Raw genomic sequence first — 23,007 nt, 5'->3', positions numbered from 1 at the left:
AGGGAGAGGCATGGAACAGCTTCTCTGTCATAGCCCTTAGAAGGAACTGGCCCTGCCCATGCTTGGATCTCAGACATCCAGCCTCGAGAACTATGAGATAAGAAGAAATGTCTTTAGTTTAAGCTCCTGAGTTTTTGATCCTGTGTTAATGACAGCCCAAGCAAACTAAAAGTCTGTTACCTTCTTAGACCTCACAACACCTGCAAAGGGAGATATTAGTATCTGTGTTTCACGAGCCTAAGGATTGAGGCTCAGAGGGGTCAGGGGATTGGTCCAAGGCCACACAGTAAGTAAGGAAAGAGGACAGGTGTGAGCCCAGCTCTGTTCAGCTCCAAGTACACAGGCAGTGTGGGACGCACTTGAACCTTGAATCCTGGGTCTCGGTTGGAAGCAGAGGAGATCTGAGAGTATCGCACAATTCCTAGGGTCTCACTTGGCAGCCTAGGATCCGGCCTACAAAAATGAGTGCTGCGGAGGCCTCTACTCTCCCATAAAAGTGGCCCTGGGACAGAAATGCCAGGATGGGCCCAGAGGGTATTGAGCTGAGTCACTGGTGAGCAGTCTGGGAAAGGCAGGGACAAGGAGTTGACCAGAAAGCAGAGGAAGTCCCCTCAGCCAGCTGACAGAAGGCCACCCCGCCAGCCCAGGCCACCTGTGGCCAGGGAGCCAAGTGGCCCCAGCTCTCAGGCTTGGCAGGACCCGGAGCTGAGAGGTCCTCAGGTGCCCTAAGTAAACCTGCCTCTCACTATCTGGGTTCCTGTTGTGGCTCAGCAGGTTACGAACCCAACTAGTATCCATGAGGATACAGGTTCGATCCCTGGGCTTGCTCAGTGGATTAAGGATCTGGCGTTGCCGTGAGCTGCAGTGTAGGTCTCAGATGCAGCTCAGATCTGGCATTGCTGTGGCTGTGGTGTTGGCTGGCAGCTGTAGGTCCGATTCGACCCCTCGTCTGGGAACTTCCATTTGCCGCAGGTCTCACCCTAAAAAATTAAAATAAATATAAATATAAATAAATAAATAAACACTTCTCCTGCAGGCTTTCAAAGCCTGGGCTTCTCCCACTGTGCCAGAACACCAAGTTATTCCCAAAGGCCTCCCTCTTCCAGTACTGCCTCCCTCTGGCTTGAGCAGCTGTCCCCAAGCAGCACCCCCCTTGCCTGCTGAGGGCCTTGGCACACTCCCTTTCCTGTCTGCCACCATCAGGACAGCTCATCCTCTCCTCCAGCAAGGCCCCAGGATCCTTCTTAATCAAAGCACAGAAAGTCCCCCTGGAGTCTGCAAAACAGGCCTTTTAAGCTTTGTCTCCTATCAGGGGACCATCGGGGACACGGGGAGCTGTCACTAACAGAGCCAGGGAATGCAGAGAGAGGGTACAGGTTGACCGTCGCTTCTCAGGACCCGGGGAAGCTGGGGGGTAGGGGGTGGCCAGGGCCGCCAATTGCATGAGGGTCCCCTCTCAGGGACATTTGCAGACCGAGGCTGTCTGGACCTCCAGCTGTCCTCGGAAGCTCCGCCCCCCTCCCTTGGTGACTGGGAAGGGCGATGTGTCATGTTTCGCAGGCAGCAGGGCCAAAGTGCACTTGGGGGAATTACATTTTACCTTAGTCCATGTGTCCTGCTGGACCACTTGGCCAGCAGCCAGCCTGGGTGGGGGCAGGGCGAAGCCAGGCTGCTTATACTGGCTCAGCCACTCTGTGCCTTTCCCCTCTTCATGGGCTCTGCAGGAAGCAGGGGGACTCAGAGACCCAGCCCACCCCCAGCCCTCTCGGGAAATGGCCAGGCAGGGCCCCCCCCCCCGTTGGGGGGCTTGCAGAGGGGGCTCCTGAGTGGGACTAGCATGGGCACAGCCACCCCAGGACCCTGTCTCTGACAGGGGGCAGAGGGCACAAGAGAGGCCCCCCTCCATCACAACCTCCAAGGCTCAGCCATGACCCCACCATCACCTCCTGGGGGCTCCCCTCCAGGAGAGCTCCTTGAACTTGAGGGAAGCGCTTCCTCTCTTCAGCTGCTTCTGCTGAAGGTACCAGTGCCTCTTAATCTATTGCTTCCAAATGTCCCTTTCTCTTTGGGTCAGCCAGCACAGGTCCTCTCTGGGACTAACATACTCCTACAAGCATCCAGGTCCTGAATCTCCAAGTTCCAATTGCAGCTTTGCCCCCGTCACATAACTCTATCCTGCCTCTGTTTGCTCATCTGTAAAATGGAGATAATAATAGCAGCTACCTCCCATGGTTACTGTGAAGATTAAATGAGATGAGACTCTATAAAGTATTTAGAATGCCACATTGAAAGTGTCTTGGTCTGTGCATGCAGGTCAGAAAGAACTTTCCAGAAGGTGAAGAAATGATAAGCTTTTCAAGGTGAGAGACTTTAACATAGCAGGCCAACTTCCTGATAATCAGAGAGACCTGACCCTGGGTGGGTCTGTTTTTATAACCGGGGGAGAGGAGGGGTCTCAGGATAGACCTGCTCACCTGCTGATTGGCTGGGAAAAGAGGGGTCTTATGACACGCTTGCTCATTGGTTGGAGGTGTACAAGGGCCCGATAGGGGCAGGGTGAGGATTGGGACACATACCTTTCCTAGGAGGAGGCAGGGAAGAGTAGGACACATTGCTCAAGGTCGGGGAAGGGGCCCTACAGTGAGACAGGTGGGGCGATGATAAGGGTCTGGTAATTCATGCCTTGACCAGAGGCTTTGAGTTCAATCTTCTCGAAGGGGCCTTGACGTCCAAGAGTAAGTACTAAATAAAAGTAACTGTGAGTAGTATTCCATTAAGTATATATATAGTATATATACACAACGGAATACTACTCAGCCATAAAAAAGAATGACATAATACCATTTGCAGCAACATGAAACTAGAGAATCTCATACTGAGTGAAATGAGCCAGAAAGACAAAGACAAATACCATATGATATCACTTATAACTGGAATCTAATATCCAGCACAAATGAACATCTCCTCAGAAAAGAAAATCATGGACTTGGAGAAAAGACTTGTGGCTGCCTGATGGGAAGGGGAAGGAGTGGGAGGGATCGGGAGCTTGGGCTTATCAGACACAACTTAGAATAGATTTACAAGGAGATCCTGCTGAGTAGCATTGAGAACTTTGTCTAGATACTCATGTTGCAACAGGGTGGGGGAAAAAAGGGTGGGGAAAAAAATGTGATTGTAATGTATACATGTAAGGATAACCTGACCCCCTTGCTGTGCAGAGGGAAAATAAAATAAAATAAAATAAAGTAACTGTGAGAAAGATGCTGCTGCTGCTGATGGTGATGGTGGTGCCTGGGTTTCTACAGTGCTGCTGTTACTCCTAGTACTATTACTACTGCTATGACTATTAATGCCATTATTAGTCCAATTACCATTTGTTCTGCTCCTAATGCCATCACCAGGATAAACACCGCCCTCCCTCCAGGATGTACATAACAATTAGGGGTTTATAAAGCTTTGGAAACTTTAATGGCTCCCTTTGACCCTGTAAACTGTTAAGGCAGTGATCTGGGTAGTCGGGGGTTTTCACCCTGTAGTTCTGCCTCCAGATGCCTGGGTTTCTGCCTTATCCCTCGCACAGCCTGCTGCCCATCATTTCCCCAGGAATCACCTCTCTCCCCTACATTCCTCTGCTAGCTCCCTCTTCCCTTTTTTCTGTTTTTTAGTGCTGCACTTGAAGCCTATGGAAGTTCCCAGGCTAGGGGTCCAATCAGAGCTGCAGCTGTCGGCCTACACCTCAGCCACAGCAAGGTCAGATCCAAGCTGCATCTTGCCAGATCCCCTATGCACTGAGTGAGGCCAGGGATCAAACCCACATCCTCATGGGTACTAGTTGGGCTCGTTATTGCTCAGCCGCCATGGGAACTTCCTCCTTCTTCCTTTTTTAATTAACTTCTCTCTTTTTAAAATTACACATTCCTAAAGACTCAGCTCCAGTGTCATCTATTTGTTGACGTCTTCCTTGACTCGGAAGAGATAAAGATGCAGGAGAAGAAATCTGGTGCGGGGATGTTATTGTTCGGAATGGCAGCAAGGATGGAGGCAGCCAAGACTCCTAATTCAATGCCGAGAACTGGTGTAGCACAGAAGCCAGCTTAGGAACCTGAAGCAACCAAATAGGCCTTTGAGTGGCTTAGATGAATTCCACTGAGCACCTTATGATAACAAGAGACAGTTATTAAGCATCTACTGTGTACCAGATACTGTTCAGTATGGATACACACAAAACAGCCCTACAAGGTAAATGCTGTTCTGATCACCCCCACTTTACAAATGAGGAAACAGGCATAGAGAGGTTCATGAATTGGACCAGAGAGTTAAAAGAAAACAGAGCTGAATTTAAACCCAGACTGTCTGGCTCTGGAGCCCATGTGCCTAACCACGGCTCTGTCTCTTTTGGTCACAATGATTGTTCCTCTTTCTATGTCACCTGGCCCGTCTTCCCTCCCCTCTATGGTACCCTTACTCGTGAGCTTAGGGTGGTAAAAACCAAGTCATTCTGTATTTGGTAATTCAGCGTACACTTCACGCCCACAACCTAAAGATATAAAAGGTGTGAGGTTTGTCAGAAGCAATTGGAACAGTGCCTGGTACATAGTGGGGGTTAGCTCCTGTCATCAGCATCATCGCCGTCAGCAGCAGCAGTAGCATCCCCATCATCATCACCCCAGCACCATCATTACCGTCAAAACCATCTTCATCATCTATACGCCCAACACAACCCTTGGCACTAAGAAGATCTTCGGTGAATATTTGTTCGATGCCAGATGACGAAGCATTTCTCATAGACACTCACATTCCCAGAAGGGACAGCTTTTCAGTGTCAGAAAAATCAATACTTTTATTCTCTGAGATCCCAGAGGAGCCCTTTGCCACGCCCCCCCCACCTCCAGCTCCCTCCCTTGAGCGGGTGGATGCATGCGTCCTTCTCCCAGACGTGGCTTGGTCCCACCTCAACTCTCTGACCCTCGTGGGCAGAAGTGATTCCCCCTTCTCCAGCCAGAACACAGAGCCCAGCCTCGCTCGGGGAGCCCCTCTCCCCTCTCTCCACATCAAGGGGATCTTGAATTATAAGCACATCTCCAGAGCAGACCACAGTCTCTGAGCAGAAACTGAAAAATGAAAGTAGTCTGGGGGCCATGGGGAGAGCAGCACTAGCCCTCAAGGTCACGTCTTCAATGGGCTGCAAGGAATGAACGCCAAGAGCATTTCTGAAAATAAAATGCCAGAGACGATGATCTAAAAGCAGTGAGAGAAGTGTCTGGAAGAACCAAGGAAGAAAGCTATGAAAAATGGCATTCTTTGGTCATCTCTGCTTCTGCATTAAACACTGGAATTTACCCAGAGGAGAAAAAAAGCAAAGGCTGAGACAGTGTCCAGACTGAGAACAGATCGTTTTAAAGTATTAAAGTGAAATTAGATGCCTGGACTTCTAGAAAGATAGGTGATGTTCATTTAGAATGATTCTGCCAGGCCCCCAGCACCCTAAGGAGTTTTATAAGGCTCAGTGTAATTATAGGGAGCATTAGTCCTTTTGTGTGCTGTGACAAATGTGACCACAAGCTGAATGGCCCAAAACAACATAAATTTATGCTCGTACACTTTTGGAGGTCAGAGTCCAAAATGCGTCTCACTGGGCCAAAACGAAGATGTCCACAGGGCTGTGTTCCTTTTGGAGGCTCTAGGAGAAAACCCCTTGCCTCGGGGTTTTTCAGCTTCTAGGGCTGCCCACACTCCTTGGCTTATGGCCTCCTTGCATCTTCAAAACCAGCTATGGCCGGTCTAAACTGCATCCCACTGCATCACTCTGACATGGATTCCTCTGCCTCCCTCTTCTCCCTTTGAAGGACCCCACCCAGATAGTCTTGAATAGTGTCCTCATCTTACAATCCCTTCATTAGCAACCTTAATTCTATCTGCTACCTGAATTCCTTCCTCTCTTGCTCTGTAACTTGATTTATTCACAGGTTCGAGGGATTAGGAAGTCGACATCCTTGGGGACCATTATCTTACCTACCACATGGTATTATGAATGTAGGATTATAGGATAAGTCTTTCAAAATTAAATTGGTAATTCACTTGGAATATTACTCAGCCATAAAAAAGAATGAAGTCATACTGTTTGCAGCAGCGTGGATGGACTTAGAGATTATCGTACTAAGTGAAATAAATCAGACAGAAAAGGACAAATATCATATGATGTCACTTATATATGAAATCTAAAACAAAGGATACAGGTGATATTTACAAAACAGAAATAGACTCTCAGATGTAAAGAATGATCTTATGGGCGTTCTCTGGTGACCTCGCAGTTAAAGATCTGGCATTGTCACTGCTGTGGCACAAGTTCAATCCCTAACCCAGGAATTTCCACATGTGCAGGCCCAGCCAAAAGAAAAACAAAAACAAATTTATGATCACCAAAGAGGAAAGGGAGCAGCAAGGGATACATTAGAAATTTGAGATTAACAGATGCACACTACTGTATATAAAACAGGTCATCAACAAGGACCTACTGTGTAGCGTGGGGAACTATATTCAATATCTTAGAATAATCTATAATGGAAAAGGACCTGGAAATTTTAAAGCTGAATCATTTTGCTATATACCTGAAACTAATACAACATTATAAATTAATTATACTGATTTAAAAAATGTTTTTAACTGATAATTCACCTCTGGAACTGGAAGTGGCTTTTCATTATCCAGAAATGGAATTAAACCAAGTTAGTGTGACTTCGAGAGAGTTACTTAACCTCTCTGGTTAAACCTTAGTTTTCTTATCTCTGAAATAAAGAGTTTAGCAATAAGCTCTCGTGGGGAGTGGCTCTGGCTTCAGAATCTCAGGCCCAGGGCCAGGCACATAGAAGGCACTCAGAAATCATCTGAGCTGCCCAGGCGCGGGAGCTGGATTTAGTGGTGTCAAGGCTTTCCAGCTTTCAAGGTCTGTCGTTTCATAACTATGAAATAATAGTTATAAATAATAGAACAGAACACAAATTTTCAAAATGGGTATTCACATCTGTCAAGAAACTCCTCCCGGGCAGAAGGCATGTCATTTTTCTCTGGCACAAATCTTTGTACCAGAAGGCACTCGATCATGCACATAGACACACACACACACACACACACACACACACACACACAGTAGGATGGAGAGCTGAATTGTGTATGTGTTGTATGTATATATACATGTGTACTTGCATATACACACACACAGACGGGGAGGGGGTGTGTGTGCATGCACACACACTTCAGTTTTGTCTTCTGTAAATGAATAACAATAATCGTACCAACTGCAGAGGGGTGTTGTAGGATTAAAATAATTGATACATGTAAAACACTTAGTGCCTGGCTGGTAGCAATTGTCACATAAAATCTTAACTATTGCATCTCATCAATATCATGATTCTCCAGCCACAGCACTCAATGCATGTGGAAGTTCTGTGAACCTCCTGCTGCAGGCCGAGGAGGGGGTTCTGGGGCAACTCCTGAAGGAGGTGGCATTTACATGGTGCCTTGAAGAAAGGGGGGATCACTCCCTTTAGAAAGCAGAGGAAGGGCCTTCTGGATGGGAGCAGCCATGGGAGCAGAGGCATGGAGATGCAGGGCGGGGGTGGGGGGAGGGGGAGTCATAGCAAGGAAAGGGGGTCCCTCTGCCACTTTGGGAGTGGTGTGAATTCGATGGGGCAGCTAGTTTATGGAAAGGCCACAGAGGTGTCTAAATGTTTGCTTAAGAAGTTTCCATCTTATCGTCTAGGCAGTAGGGAGCCATGGAACGTGGCTGGAGTGGAGAGAGTGGTCATGACCTTAAGACTTTGCTCCAGGCAGAACGAGACCTTTAAAATCACATAGAAATCAGTTCGTTCTAAGGCTGCTGTAACAATTTGCCACAAACTGGGTGGTTTAAAACAACTATGAGGGAAATGTATTCTTTCAAAGTTCTGGAGGCCAGAAATTCAACATCAGAGTGTTGCAGGGTTTTTTCCTGCTGGAGGCTCTGCGGGCAGATCTGGGCCGTGCCTCTGTCCCAGCTTGCTGTGCTGCTGGCCATCCTTGGTCTTCCCCAGCCTGTAGACACACCACTTCAGTCTCCATCTTTGTCTTTGCACGGCCTCGCTCCTATGTCTCTGGGTCCTGAATGGCCTCTGCCTTTGTCTTATAAGGACACATCATTGGATTTAGGGCCCAGTCTAAAGCCAGGATGATCTTATCCTGAGATCCTGAATTACATCTGCTGGACCCTCTAAACAAATAAAACATATCCCAGGATTAGGACTCAGATATAGCTCCTAAGGGCCACCATTCACCCACCTACAGATGATTAGAGCAATTGTCCAGCACACATCTACACATACATACCAAATTCCTGCATCCAATGGGGAAGAGCTCTCAGAAGTGCCATGAAGCCCTGAGTCATTTTTTTTAAGTTGTATTGAAATCTAGTTGATTTACAGCATTGTGATAATTTCTGCTGTTCAACAAAGGAATTCAGATACACACACATCCATTCTTTTTCAGATTCTTTTCCCATATAGATTATCACAGAATATTGAGTAGAGTTCCCCGTGCTATACAGCAGGTCCCCGTTGGCCAACCATTCCTCGGTGTTCACATGCCAATCCCAAACCCCCAATCCATGCCTCTCCCACCTTGTCCCCTTTGGTAACGATACGTTTGTTTTCAAAGTCTCTGAGTCTGTTTCTATTCTTCAAACAAGCTCATTTGTATCATTTTTTTTAAGAGTCCACATGTAAGTGATGTCATAAGATGTTTGTCTTTCACTGTATATCCCTTAGTACGATAATCTTTAGGTCCGTCCATGTTGCTACAAATGGTGTTATTTCATTCTTTTTCATGGCTGAGTAATACTCCAGTGTATAAATGACCACTTCTTCTTTATCCGCTCTTCAGCTGACAAATATATTTTCCCCTGTGGTTCCCCTTACCTTGATGTGTGAGGGCAGGCCTGGGGAGGAGCGTGGTGAGGCAGCAACTGTGATTTGGGTTAACTCAGAAGTTCTCGATGTGGATGCACAAGAGGACACTGGGGGAGAATGCTGAGAAGATACTAGTGCTTGAGCTCTGCCCCCAAAGACACTGATTTCGTTGGTCTGGGGTGGGGCCTGGATGTCAGTACTTTTTAAAACGCTCCAAGTTATTCTCATAGGCAGTGTGGTTTGGCTCACTGTGGGTTTTCGATGACAGCAGAATAAAGCCAAGGGAGTGAAAACTGGTTCTTGGGGGCAGAAAACCCTTAGGGATAGAATGGTTTATGACCCTCCAAAGGGCCCCAATACTAAACAGCTACATAGTGTATCTGTCTATCCTATGAAAATTCCATGGGGGAGTTCCCGTCGTGGCGCAGTGGTTAACGAATCCGACTAGGAACCATGAGGTTGCGGGTTCGGTCCCTGCCCTTGCTCAGTGGGTTAACGATCCGGCGTTGCCGTGAGCTGTGGTGTAGGTTGCAGACGCGGCTCGGATCCCGCGTTGCTGTGGCTCTGGCGTAGGCCGGTGGCTACAGCTCCGATTCAATCCCTAGCCTGGGAATATCCATATGCCGCGGGAGCGGCCCAAGAAATAGCAACAACAACAACAACAAAAGACAAAACGACAAAAAAAAAAAAAAAAATTCCATGGGGTGGGACGTCTTACAATAGGGTATATTTATAGAAAATCTGAGGTATGGTGAGGCGACAGATCAGGGACAGTTGCCACTGAAAACATAGTCTGCTACCCTCTATTCCTGAGAGGAGGGGGCGTGGCACACCTGGGAGGGGTTAGGGAGGACACAAGGAAGCACCTGGGTGGGTCAGAAGGCAGAGAAAGAGTGGGAAATGCAGAGTACCCCTTGTGGCTCAGCGGTAATGAGCCCAGCTAGTGTCCATGAGGATGTAGTTTGATCCCTGGCCTCGCTTGGTGGGTTGGGGATCCGGTGCTGCTGTGAGCTGTGGTGTAGGTCACAGACACTACTCGTATCCCGCAGTGCTGTGGCTGTGGTGTGTGGGCCAGCAGTTGCAGCTCCAATTTGACCCCTAGCCTGGGGACTTCCATGTGCCATGGTTGCGGGCCTTAAAAATAAAAAAATAAAATAAAATAAATAAATCATGGGAAATGTGGGCAAAGCCCTTTATTTCAGTTTCCAAGCAAAGTTACTGGGAGGCAGGGGAAACAGATTTCGGATTGGCTACTTTCAGTGGGCTCTGGGGCATGGCTGTCCCCAGGTGTCAGGTACCTGGCCCAGGTGTGGCTATGGCAGATGAGTAGTAGTCTGGAGTGCCAGCCTGACTAAGGAGGGGATTGTGAGTGTGGGCTCTGGAATGGTTGGTTTACATTTGCAAAGCACATTCCCTGGCAAGTTGTTTGCTCTCTCCGGGAACACTAAGCCAGGGAGGGGCGGACCCTCCAAGGGCAGCAAGGCCCCTGGTGTCAAAGCATCAGAAGTACAGAAATAAGAGACATGTTGAAGGAGTTCCCATTGTGGCTCAGTGGTTAACGAATCTGACTAGCATCCATGAGGACGCAGGTTCAATCCCTGGCCTTGCTCAGTGGGTTAAAGACCAGGCATTGCCGTGAGCTGTGGTATAGGTTGCAGATGTGGCTTGGACCCCAAATCGCCTTGGCTGTGGCATAGGCCTCCAGCTGCAGCTGCAATTCCACCCCTAGCCTGGGAACCTCCATATGCCATGGGTGTGGCCCTAAAAAGCAAAAAAAAAAAAAAAAAAAAAAAAAAAAAAAAAAAAGACATGATGAATATAGTGGAGGTGGGGGATGGAGAGGGAAGAAAATGTCTAAAATAGACTTCCTGTAGGGAGGGAGCCATAATTTTTTTTTAAAGTTTTAAATTAAAGTATAGTTGATTTATAATGTTCTGTCAATTTCTGCTATATAGCAAAGTGATTCACTCATACATATATATACATTCTTTTTCTCATATTATCTTCTATCATGTTCTATCACAAGTGATCGCGTAAAGTTCCCTGTGCTATACAGCAAGACCTTACTGCTTATCCGTTCTAAACATAATAGTTTACATCTCCTAAACCCAATCTCCCCGTCCATCCCTGACTCCCCCTCTCCCCTCTGGGGGAGATATAATTTTTAAAAATTGACAAACATTCTGTTGTACCTGGGCTACATCATGTATTTCTTGATAGAACCCCCAGAACAGGTGCTAGGAGGAAGCATCTCCCCAGAAGCATCCTTATCCAGATGTGTAGCTGGATAGGGCCCCTCTTTGCCAGCAAGGACCATGAGCTTTCTTCTCCAGGGGCCCATGGCCTTGCTGAAAGTGTGGTACCTTTTAACAGCAGCAACAAATGAGAATTTGGAGTCCTCAAGAGGTTTATTTTGCTCTGTAATCAGCTGCTGAAGTTGGGCCTAATGGGATTCTAATGTTTTTAAAAGGCAATTTAGTAATCTTCGTATTTTCGATGGATTGTGAAAGCGCTGTTAGTTATTTATATCACCGTACACATGCATGGCTGCAAATGGCAGATTTATGCCTTTATATGCCATTAGCATCTACACTTTGTTAACAGCAGCATTTAGCCAGCTCTCAAAATCTTGGCTTAATCTCCTCTATGTCTGTAGACACACACACACACACACACACACACACACACACACACACACACACACACACTCTCATACCTCTATCATTCTGTGTGGTCAGCCATAGGGCATTTCAACTTATTAAAGATTCTAGTGAATAGTTCCTCACCATATCATATCAAATAAGTGATAAGTCTGTAGTCACCAGGCTATTTAATTAAAGATAATCAGTCTTTGAAGAGTTAGAATACAATTAAATATACTTAACACTAAAGCTTGGTTGAACGTGATTTAATCTTTCTTGGATGATTCAGGATCTTACCAGGCCTTGGGGGCCTTTATTATGACTATAGATGATCTTTGTGCTCTTACTCGGCGGAAGTTCCATTGGAAAGAGATTTCCATTTGGAATCCTGCCAAATACACAGACTTCCACTGTAGAAGGTACGCTCACAATTACCTGGAAATACTTTCTAGACATTCCAGGGATGACAAATCTGTGAATATTTGTCCTTGGCATAAACTGTTCTGACAGCTGGTATGAAATCCGTTTTCTAGCCCCCTTTCTTTCTCTAACAGGGAGAAATTCTCAGTGGGGTGCTAATATATCATTAACACCTTTTTTAAAACTTGTCTTTCTTTTCCATCAGGAACTTTATCCAGGACTCGTTCATTAATTCAACTTGTGTTTACTAAGGAAGTCTCACAATAGCACTGGGAAGTTGGCAGCAGGGAAGGATACAGTTAAATTTATTCCAGGGCACATACTGTATATTCAAATGATGAATCTAGGAAGTCTCTTAAATGGGTTTAGACCTCATCACTGCTATTGTCCATCATTTCCTTCCTCTTTTTTCTAGTATGACCACCTTCACTAGTTGAACTGTATTCACATACTTAATGATTCAGAATTAAAATTAACCTGGGAAAGAAATAGCTAAAAATAACGCCGACATTACCTTGTAAAAATAAAAGGCAAAAACTGGATAGAACTGCAAGGAGAAATAGACACATCCATTCTGACTATTGGAGACTGTAACACCCTCCTCTCAGAAATGGACAGATCCAGCAAGTAGGAAATCAGTAAGGACATACTTGAACTCAGCACCATAATCAACTGTATACAGTGGACATCTATAGACTACTTCATCCAACAACAACAGAATACATGTTCTCAAGCTCACATAGAGAACATTCTGGGACAGGAAACACCCCTTAACAACTTTAAAAGAATAGAAATCATACTAGGTCTGTTCTCAGACCACAGTGGAATTAAACTGGAAATCAGTAATAGACAGATAGCTGGCAAATCCCAAATACTTGGAAGTTAAAATACTTCTGGGTATTTTGACCCAAAATAACACAGGGGTCAAAGAAAAAAAATCTCAAGAGAAGCTTTAAAAATACTATGAACTAAGTGAAAACATGACATAAAAAATTGTGGGATGCAGCAAAAGCAGTGCTTAGAGGAAAATTTATAGCAGTAAATTCATGTATTAAAAAAGAAGAAAGATCTAAGAATCTTAGATTTTGCATTAGCAAATTAGATAAAGAAGAACAAACTAAATCGAAAGGAAGAAAAAGAAAAGAAATAATAAGAATTAGAGCAGAAATCAATTAAAAACAGGAAATATATAGGGAAAATCAATGAAACTAAAGCAGATTCTTTGAAAAAATTGATAAAATTGATGAGCCTCTAGCCAGCCTAAGAAAAAAAGAGAAATTACTAATATCATAAATGACAGAGGGGACATCACTTAGATCCCATTGAAAAATAATACATAAATACTATGAACAACTCTGTGCTCACAAATTTCATAACTTAGGTGAAATGTACCAATTCCTTGAGAAACCCAATCTACTAAGACTCACACAAAAGAAATAGATAATTTGAATAGAAATTGAATCGACAATTCATAACCTTCTAAAACATGAATCATCATGCCCAAATAGTGATTTCTGCCAAATAATTTAAGGAAGAAATTATACCAATTCTCTACCTCTTTCAAAAGATAAAAGAAGAGGGAGTATTTCCTAACTCTGTGAGTCTAGAATTACCCTAATACCCAAAACAGACAACAGTATCACAAGAAAATTACAAAGGAACATCTCTTGTGAACATAGATGCAAAAGTCCTGAACAAAATATTAGCAAATCAAATCAAATAATGTATAAAAAGAGCTTATTACAGTCCCTTCAATGCACCAGTTTTCTTGCCTCTGTGCCTTGGCTTGTGCAGGTCCTTCTGGTTTGCCCTTTCCCATACCCTTCTCTTCCCCACCCTCCACCCAATTCAGCTCTTGAACACCAGCTCATCTTTTAGTACTGACCCTAGGATGGTTGATCTCTGAATCCTTTCTTGACACACCACTCCGGTGAAATATCCAAATTCTATTTGTACCAGCATGTACGGGCTTCTCTTAACAGCACCTGTGACACTCATGAGCATGTGTACTTAGCCCACTAGGTTATGAATTTATTAACAACAGGGTCTGTGTCTTACTTTTCATTATAGCTCCAGTCTGGCACATTATATTGGGTGGAGGGATGGAGGAAGGAAGGATGGAAAGGAGGGAGGGAGGGAGAGAGGAAGGGTAGATGGATGGATGACTAGATAGATGAATAGAAGCTCCATAAAAGCAGCTACTTTGTTTTATTTCCTGCTGTATCTCTATTGCTTAGCACAATGTAAAGCACATCATAGATGCTCAAAATCAATTACCCTTTAATTAACTAAAGAATGATCCACTATAACATGGAAGTTTGAATGGGTAGATGCATAAATGAATGATTGAGTGGATGGATTGGTGAACGCATTTGAATTATAAGCATTCAAGAGAAAGCTGCAAAGCCACCTTGATGTAGAAGAAGAAAGTACCCATTGTCCAAAAAGCTGCCTCCTCACTATTTCACTCTGGCCTGTGGCCACATATTAATTGAAAAGTCAAAGACTAGTTTTTACGTCAAAACACCCTAACACGCAGCTTCCCTGTCAGTTGCACTCAGGGCTGAGTTTTATCACCACTGCATGACACTGTGCCCATGTGTGTCACTGCTGTGTAAGGGAACAAGAGAGACAGATGCTTTTCAGAAAACTTCCAAGTGGCCACAGTCCATAGTCCAGGAGCCAAATGATCTCCAAAATCCAACCAACCTTTGCCATTTCCACAGCTACCCAAGACCTAGCTGGAGGTCTAAAATACCTCTCAGAAGAGTCAGGAACTTGAAGCAGAAGCTCACAGCCCTCCAGGCCCCAGGTGCATTTCAGGAGAGGAGAAAATTAGAGAAATGAGTCTCTCTCTCCTCTTAAGCCTCTACGAGATGGATGTAGTTCTGGACTATGGGGGAAGTTACAAGGATGATGCAATAAAGGGAGAACCCTGGGAGAAAAGGGGCAGAAAAGAAAGTAACCAACAATCTTGTAAGGATGTCTAACTACACTCACTAGAGACAGGGAGGAAGAAAGAAGGATTGGGGGAAGCACAGACCACAATGGGTCTTACATGATGAGGCATTACGGCCCGGAAGGGAAGCCTGCTCAGCATCTCCACCTGAGTGTCCAGGGCATGTCTCAAGTTGAACGTGACCAGAACTGAACTCCTGATCTTTTCCCCAAACTTGACTTTCCTGCAGAGGCCCCCATTTCAGCAAACAGTAAACCCAACCTTTCAGTCCTAGAGGTCAAAAACCTTGGACTTGTTCTAGTTTCTTCTCTTGTCTCTACACCCTACACCCCATTAGCCACTCCATCAGCTTTTCCTTCATTTTGTTCTGAGAATCGCTTTTGTACTGTCTCCACCGTAACTGCTCTGGTTTTGCCATGGCTGCTCTCTACAGTCTGTTCTCCACCCACCAGCTGGAGTGACCCCCCCACCCCCAGAAAAAAAGGTCAGATCACATCCCTCCTCTACTCCAAACCCTCCAGGGGCTCCCATCACACTCAAAGTGAAAGCTAATGTCCAGAGTCACCCACGAGACTCCACCCAGTCCACCCTCACCATTTCTCTGGCCTCCTCGCCTACTACTTTCCCGTCACTTTCTCTGCTCCTTCTTCCAACAAGCCATCCCCATCCCCTCGGGCCTTTTCCTTACCATCCTCCTCCCTGGCCTTCTCTTCTCCCAGGATATCGGCTTGGTCACGTGCTCACTTCCTTCAAGTTTGTCGTTGAATGTCCATATGACCTGCTACCCCACCCAACACCCCTGCATCCTACTCTGTTTTCCTCCATGGTACCTGCAACCCAACTGGCTACATGTTCTAATAATGTGTTTGAAACATGTATATGGAGATGGCAAGGATTCCAGTCATTTGCTACTGGATCCTCAGTACCTAGAACTGCACCTCAGCTAATACTCACTGAATGAATGAATGAATGAATGAACAGAGTATTTTTCCCTTGTTTTTCTGCTATCAGTGTTAGAGCCACAGCATCACCACGCAGTCTCTGTGCACCGCATACCATGTACGATGTCTTAATAACAGCATGGCTGCCTCTGTGCTCTGCTTGCAAAGCTGACACTCTGACCCAGACTTTAATTAACCCCCTTCATTCCTGGGCTGACTGCAAGGGAAAGCTGGCTGCATCTGGGTCATGTGGGGCAGGTCACTGTGGAATCACCTTGGGCCACTTCCTCCTTTGTGACCCCACACAGCTTTGTCCCCGCCTCTCTCTGCCTCAGCACCCACCAGCTAGAGCATGGGTATAGCGTTTTCTTATTGTCTCAGGATCTTCCTCTCTGGATTGGAAGCTTCTAAGAACTGAGGTCTTAAAAGTGACATGTGAGTTGGGCCTTGAAGGGTGAATATGAACTTGCTGAGTGTCCATCAGAAACAGAGCTAATGGGTAGAGTGATGATGAGGGAGAGGAAGAAGTGGACATGGTGGGTGTCTAGTACTCTTTCTAGAATTTCAGCTGAGAAAAGGCAAGAGAGCAAGAAACACAGTAGCTGGAAGGTAAAGGTTGAGTTTTTAAGTCCAAACATTTTTTTGGCCCAGTGTCCTCCATGGTCCAGCTGCCTCCCGGTCCAGCTCCTTCTCCCACCTTCTGCACCCTTCATTCCCACCTTGTACCTTCTGCTCCAGCCTCTTTTTTTTTTTTTTTTTTAAGCATTTTGTTGTTGTTGTTGTTGTTGTTTTTTGTCTTTCTGCCATTTCTTAGGCCACTCCCTTGGCATATGGAGATTCCCAGGCTAGGGGTCAAATTGGAGCTGTAGCTACCAGCCTACACCAGAGCCACAGCAATGCGGGATCCAAGTCTCGTCTGCAACCTACACCACAGCTCACGGCAATGCCGGATCCTTAACCCACCGAGCGAGGTCAGGGATCGAACCTGCAACTTCATGGTTCCTAATCAGATTCGTTAACCACTGAGCCACGACAGGAACTCCTGCTCCAGCCTCTTATATGCAGAGCACATAAGAGGCTTTTGCTCTTCCTTGGAATGTCCTTCTCTAATCATCAGCATCACATTTACTGAGGTATTTATAGGGGCCAGGATTTACATGTATTAACTCTTCCATTGGCCTTATGAAGATTATACTATGACCCTTCCCATATTATTCCCAAGGAAACAGAAGTACAGGGAGGCTAAGCACCATCTTTAATGACATTGCAGGGGAGCAGCACGGGTGCAATTCAACCCAAGCATTCATTCAGGCTCCAGAATCCACTCTTTCACCTCTGCTGTCAAGTATCTTCTTCCCCAGGCCCCAGCTCTAACACTAAGCTTTCCTGAAAAGCTGCCCTGAAACTCCCAGTCAAGTCAAGCTCACCCACTGTGCTCCATGGGGACCCCAGGCACACCTCTGCACTGGTGTTTCTCCCATAGTGTTTCAGCGGGTAGCAGGGTGGGGTTGTCTATCTCCCCGGCCCAGTGGGATGAGAGCAGGAACATGTCCTGCTGTCTTTGAGGTGCTCAGTGTTGGTGGTTGAATGAATGAATGATCTGTTAGATTATCTTCATATTCTTTTAAGGTCTGCATGCTTATTCCTCCTGTGGACCTCAGCCTCCTAGGAGAGCCATGTTATTGAACCCATTTCTGAAAATTCTTCATCTTTGTGTTTTCCATCTCTTACTTCTTTTGATGGTTTGGCTTCAGACTTCTTGAGAACGTTTCCTTTGGATGTAACTCATTATGGGAGAGAAAAAAAAAATGAACTGTGGTCAGAGTTTACCCTAATTGGAGTGCAGCGTGCCTCTCACAGATGAACGGGCTCGCCAAGCCAGCCCTGAATTTGTTTCCCACTGCCAAGTCTCTTAAAACACAAAGGAGCTTCCCAGCCAATTGTGCAAACATTTTTTAAAAATCTGATAACTTCCTATCTTGTTTCCTAATAAATTGAACAGTGAAAGAAAGCCTTCTGGCATCGTGTTATTGAATTCCTAAATCTTTAGCTTCGAAGAACTTTACTTGGTTTATTAGCAGACATTTATCGACCTCCTTTTCTGTGCCAACTTGTCCATGTAGATTATCCTATTACAGCCGCCCAGCCACGCTGGGGGTAGATAGTATCAAACATTTTACAGAGGGAGAAACAGAGGCCCAGAGGAGCCATGTGCAAGCCCCCGGCCACACAGCTGGGAGACGGCAAGGCAGGAATCTGAACCCAGCCGGGTCTGTCTGATGTCTGTTCGGGGTCTGGTCTGCTGCACCCCACCTGCTTCCTCCCCATTTCTTAGAGCTGGGATGGATGCCAGGACCCTCCACTTTAAATTCTGAGGATAATGTAGCAGAAAACAAGGCCGGGCTTGGCAGGCAGGACTTAAGAGAGTCTGTTCTCTTCTCACAGCCAGAGAGAGACAAGGCTGAACCCAAGCCTGGGTCCAGGATGCCAAAACCTATGTAGCTCCTCCTCCATCACCATCATCAGCCTCCAGGGGAGAATGGATGAGTGCTGATGGCTGTCTTGCTGGTTTTCTCTTGGTGGGTAAATAGCATCCTGATCCAGTGATAGAATGGAGACAGACAGACGCTGAGAGGAGGGGAAGGATGGCAGGGTTGTATTTGCCAACCGGCCATCCTATCCACATAGGAAGGTGGGCATCCAGGAATTGCCCTGATTGCCCCCACTGGAGACAGAATGCCAGCTATGGTTGGTCCAGGGGCCCACCCTGGTGGGAAGTTCTCATATTTTCTGTTCTAAATGACCTAACCCAAAAGTTGTCTGTCTCCAATTGCACAAGATTTTGGAAAGATGATCTGCAAGACTGTTTGAATCCAGACATTAAATAAACAAAACTAGATATTTGTGGGACCAGGCCATTTAGTAGGCGCTTACTATAAGCTGGAGGCCTTAAATATTTATTTTGTTTAATCGCCACAGTAAATTGATGAAGTGGATCTTTTCACCCCTCTTTGCAGACATGGAAGCTGACTCGGGATCTGGGAAGTGCTTTGCCCAGGGGACTGGGCAGTATTGATTGGAGCCAGCCTCTATCAAGGGCCCCTGATCATGCCCAGCCCCTCTGTCCCACCTGTGACCCATCAGTCCCAGATGGGTTCTGGCTGGACATTGTGACCTTCAAAGGCATTACTTCATCCTCTTTTAGCACCTGCCAATCCTTTTGAGAATGTGAATGGATCTCCCTTCGACAAATGTACAACCCACTCCAAAGAAATAGAATTTCAGGAAGACCATGACCCCTTCAACACTGTAGACCCTCTCCTACGGTCACCTGCTCTCCAAGGAAATTATTTGGTTCAGGTCCAATCAAAGTCATATTTGAACCATAGGGTCCCCTTGTCTTTAAACCTGAGTCTTAATCACCAGGCTGTGACTGTCCTTCACAATGGAAATTGATGAGCTGTCCAAAAACTCAGGCCTGAGTCTGACACTAAAAAAAAATGATGCTGGGACCTTCTTAATGACCTCGTTAATTTTTATACAAAAGAAATGATAACTCTAGTTTATGTGTATACCCCATATAGAATCCTCAAAACAAAAGAAAAAAGGAAAAGCCTGGTATATAATCTTTACATAATAGATCAATTATAGATGTCCCACATCCCAGTAATCTAGCTTTAAAAGCTTCTTTGAATAATTATATTTTCACGTTTAAATTTCATAGCTCTCTCAAGGAAGGAAGAATAATTCCAAGGGAAGTTATTTATTCTTATGAAAAAGCATAAAGTAGTCCAAAGCTGGGCTTATACACATTAACTGATTTGCATCTCACTTAACACATGTCAAGTACCTACTTGTGCTCAGCACATGCAAGATACCTTGGTACATATTGTCTCATTTCCTCCCCTACCCCCAGCAGTAGCATGAGGGAGATAAGGCCATTTTATCACCCCCATTTCCCAGAAGAAGAAACTGAGGTCTCGAGAGGCTCTATGCCTTTAGCTTAGCTTATGCCTAAGGCTAGGTGTAGATGGGAAGTGGCAAAGCCAGGACTGAAGCTCTCAGTTCCAGACTCTAAGTCTCATTGCTTGTGCCAACCTGTGAAGCAGTGTTTCCGATGCAGGTCTGAGATAAGAATTGGCTACACATGATGCAAATACCAAGCAGGCGATCCTGTGAGTACGTGTCAAGGCCAAGGGTACTGTTAATTAGAGAACGTCCTCCTCCCCGACATTCAGGTTCCACTCGCAGGTCTCCTTTACTGCGAAGCCCCCTGACCACCACCCCTCCCCTCGGCAGAGGACCTCATCTCTTGAATCTTGGGTCACTTATCACACTGGGTCATGGTCATCTGGCGTCGTTTGTCATGAGAGCTTTTAAAGGTACATCTCTGAATCAGAGTCAGGAACATCAGGGATGTCCAATGAGGGGGCTGACCCAAGCTTCGTTGCCATGGCAACCGCTATTTGACTTGGCCTCTGACCACATGTCTGGGCAGGTGAGCAAACAAGAAGAAGCAAGGATGACTCAGGGCGTCCCTGCCTGGGGGGATCGGGGGATGACCCAGCTGGTTAAAGGAAAGGACAGGCAAAAAGCTGGCCTCAGATGATAGGCATTTCTGTGAAGGGCTGGTCTTTCCTGAAAAGCTCAAGCATCCTCAAGTGCAGAGATTGCCTCTCTGTCATCTCTGCCTCCCTGTGGAGCCCAGCAGGGCACTAAGTAGGGTCCAGGAAATCGTCAGTCTGTATTGTCCAATTAATGCCAAGTTGTGAACTGGCCCAGTCCACAGTGTTTCTCAAACTGCCAGTCACGACCCACCAGTGGATCATGAAGTCACTTTTTGTATTGCAGACAGCATCTTTATTGATAAGATAGAAGTAAAAAGGAAAAAATTGAGAGTGCCTCATACATAGTAAGGATCATTATTATTTTCCTTGAATTTTTTTCATGGAAACCATGAAAAATATGTGTAGTGGTGGTGATTGTGTGTGTGTGTGTGTGTGTGTGTGATTTTTAAGGCCACACCTACAGCATATGGAAGTTCCCAGGCTAGGGGTCCAATCAGAGCCACAGCTGCCGCCCTACACCACAGTCACAGCAATGCCAGATCTGAGCCATGTCTGCAACCTACAACATAGCTCATGGCAACGCTGGATCCTTAACCCACTGAGTGAGGCCAGGGATCAAAGCCATGTCCTCATGGATCCTAGTCAGGTTCGTTAACTGCAGAGCCACCATGGGAACTCCACATTCTTATTTTTGAGTCCAAAATGTTTGAAAAAGAATGTTTCGAGGACAATCTCAGAAACTTATTTGAGCACTTTCCTGATTATGGGAACATTAAAATCTAGTGGTTGTTTGCATTGTTCATTCATTTATTCATCATTCCTGAGAAAAACATCAACCATGGATGCTTTCCCACCGTGTCAACCTGTTAGGTGAGAAGGTAAAACCTTCAGGAACAAGTGACTGGTTCAGTGTGACTGGAGCCTAATAAGGCTGCAAGGGCCACAGAGGCATGTGACAGGTGCCACCTCACACCTGCCCACCTTCAAAGGAGGAGCCTTTGTTTGCTGATCTTTTGTAGTTCAAACAGGGTGAGGAGTGGACTTGACTGCACACCTTTTCGTTCTGTCTGTCCCTTCACCCGGACAGACAGTACCTATATATTGATACTGTTTTCTTGTATCCCAGTTGTTTTGTCATTGGCAGTCTTGTCTCTGCAATGACTGTGTATACTACTTGAATGTGTCTTCTGCTTCTTTTGCATCTCTAGGATGCCTAGCAGGGTTGGGAATACAGTAGGCACTCAATAAGTGTTTCTTATTGACAACAACTCTTTGTTCGGGTCTCTGCTAAGATATCTATTTATTCCTCTCCTTCTACCATAGAGCATGTATCATAGGGCTTGTGGTTATGTGTGTAATGGTCAGTCTCCTTCATTTAGACCGTGAGCCCAATGAGGACAGGGGGTATGTGTATTCTGTTCTTCACTGTATTCTCTAACACAGCACAATGCCTGCCTACCTTATTCACTGTCTCCCCAGTGACTGATGCTTGGTAGGTGTATCTGTTAGTTATCGCCATAATAAGGTTGAATAACAAACAACCCCAGTATTAGCGTTTGCTATTGTGGGGCAGCTCTAAGCTACAACTTGCTACTGGATCTTCTCTGAGTATCTCTCACCCTGCTTAGACCAGCAGGCTAGCCAGGACCTTTTTTTTTTTTTTTTCCCCTGTGATGATGGCAAAAGCACAAAAGAGCAAGTTCAGCTGCATAGGTGCTTTTCAGGCCTTCGGTTCCATCAGGTCTCTAACATACCTTTGGCCAAAGTTAGCCAAGCCCAAAGTCAAGAAGCAAAGAAGCACCCTGTGCCTGTGGAGGTTGGGGAGGTGAAGGGAACAGTGACTATTTGAATAATCAACCAAAGTAAGTTCTCAGGATCTGGATAAATGTTCATGGAATGGAAAGGACAGGGTGGAAATAATTGGATTCCAGAGATTTCCCATGCATTCACCATACAAGTTATAAAGGTCTGTGGGGACTCTTCATCTGCTGACATATATAGATCTTTGGAGAAGCCAGAGTCTTGTCTAACAGATAACAGCCCAACCACCCAGAGTTAAATGAGCTGAGCAAGTACAGCAAGCCCTCAGGAGATTGCCAGCAGGGACTTCCTCCAGGTGCCCAGGGCCAGCAGCTGCTTCTGGGATGGAGAATGGGACAGTGACCACTGGGTTCTCAAGGGGTGTCTCTGAGCAGATAGAATCCCTTCCAGACATGAGGAAAGGATTCTCTTTGTGTCCTTTGGAAACATGTGCATATAGGTGAACACCAGGAGATCAGGACATAGAGGAGACCTTTTAAAAGAGCCGACATCATTGCTAAGAGGATGCACGTTGGTTCCCACGTTGACTTTGCGTACAAGCTCTGGTGCGGTTTGAGGCTGTGTGAGCTGACTTTCCCACGTTGGTTCCCACGTTGACTTTGGGTTCCCACGTTGACTTTGCGGTACCAGCTCTGGTGCGGTTTGAGGCTGTGTGAGCTGACTTTCCCACGTTGGTTCCCACGTTGACTTTGGGTTCCCACGTTGACTTTGCGGTAC

The 23,007-nt window shown here is 45.8% G+C and overlaps 1 protein-coding gene across 4 annotated transcripts in view; it reads left to right on the top strand.

Annotated features, from left to right (window-relative positions):
- Positions 1–23,007, top strand: part of BTBD11 (BTB domain containing 11) — a 316,516-nt gene that overhangs the window by 168,804 nt on the left and 124,705 nt on the right. The window lies entirely within an intron of this gene.

Source organism: Sus scrofa, chromosome 5, assembly GCF_000003025.6.
Source record: "Sus scrofa isolate TJ Tabasco breed Duroc chromosome 5, Sscrofa11.1, whole genome shotgun sequence".
Taxonomy (NCBI): Eukaryota; Metazoa; Chordata; class Mammalia; order Artiodactyla; family Suidae; genus Sus; species Sus scrofa.
Note: the sequence above shows the minus strand (reverse complement) of the source record. Positions and strands in the feature narration are given on the sequence as shown.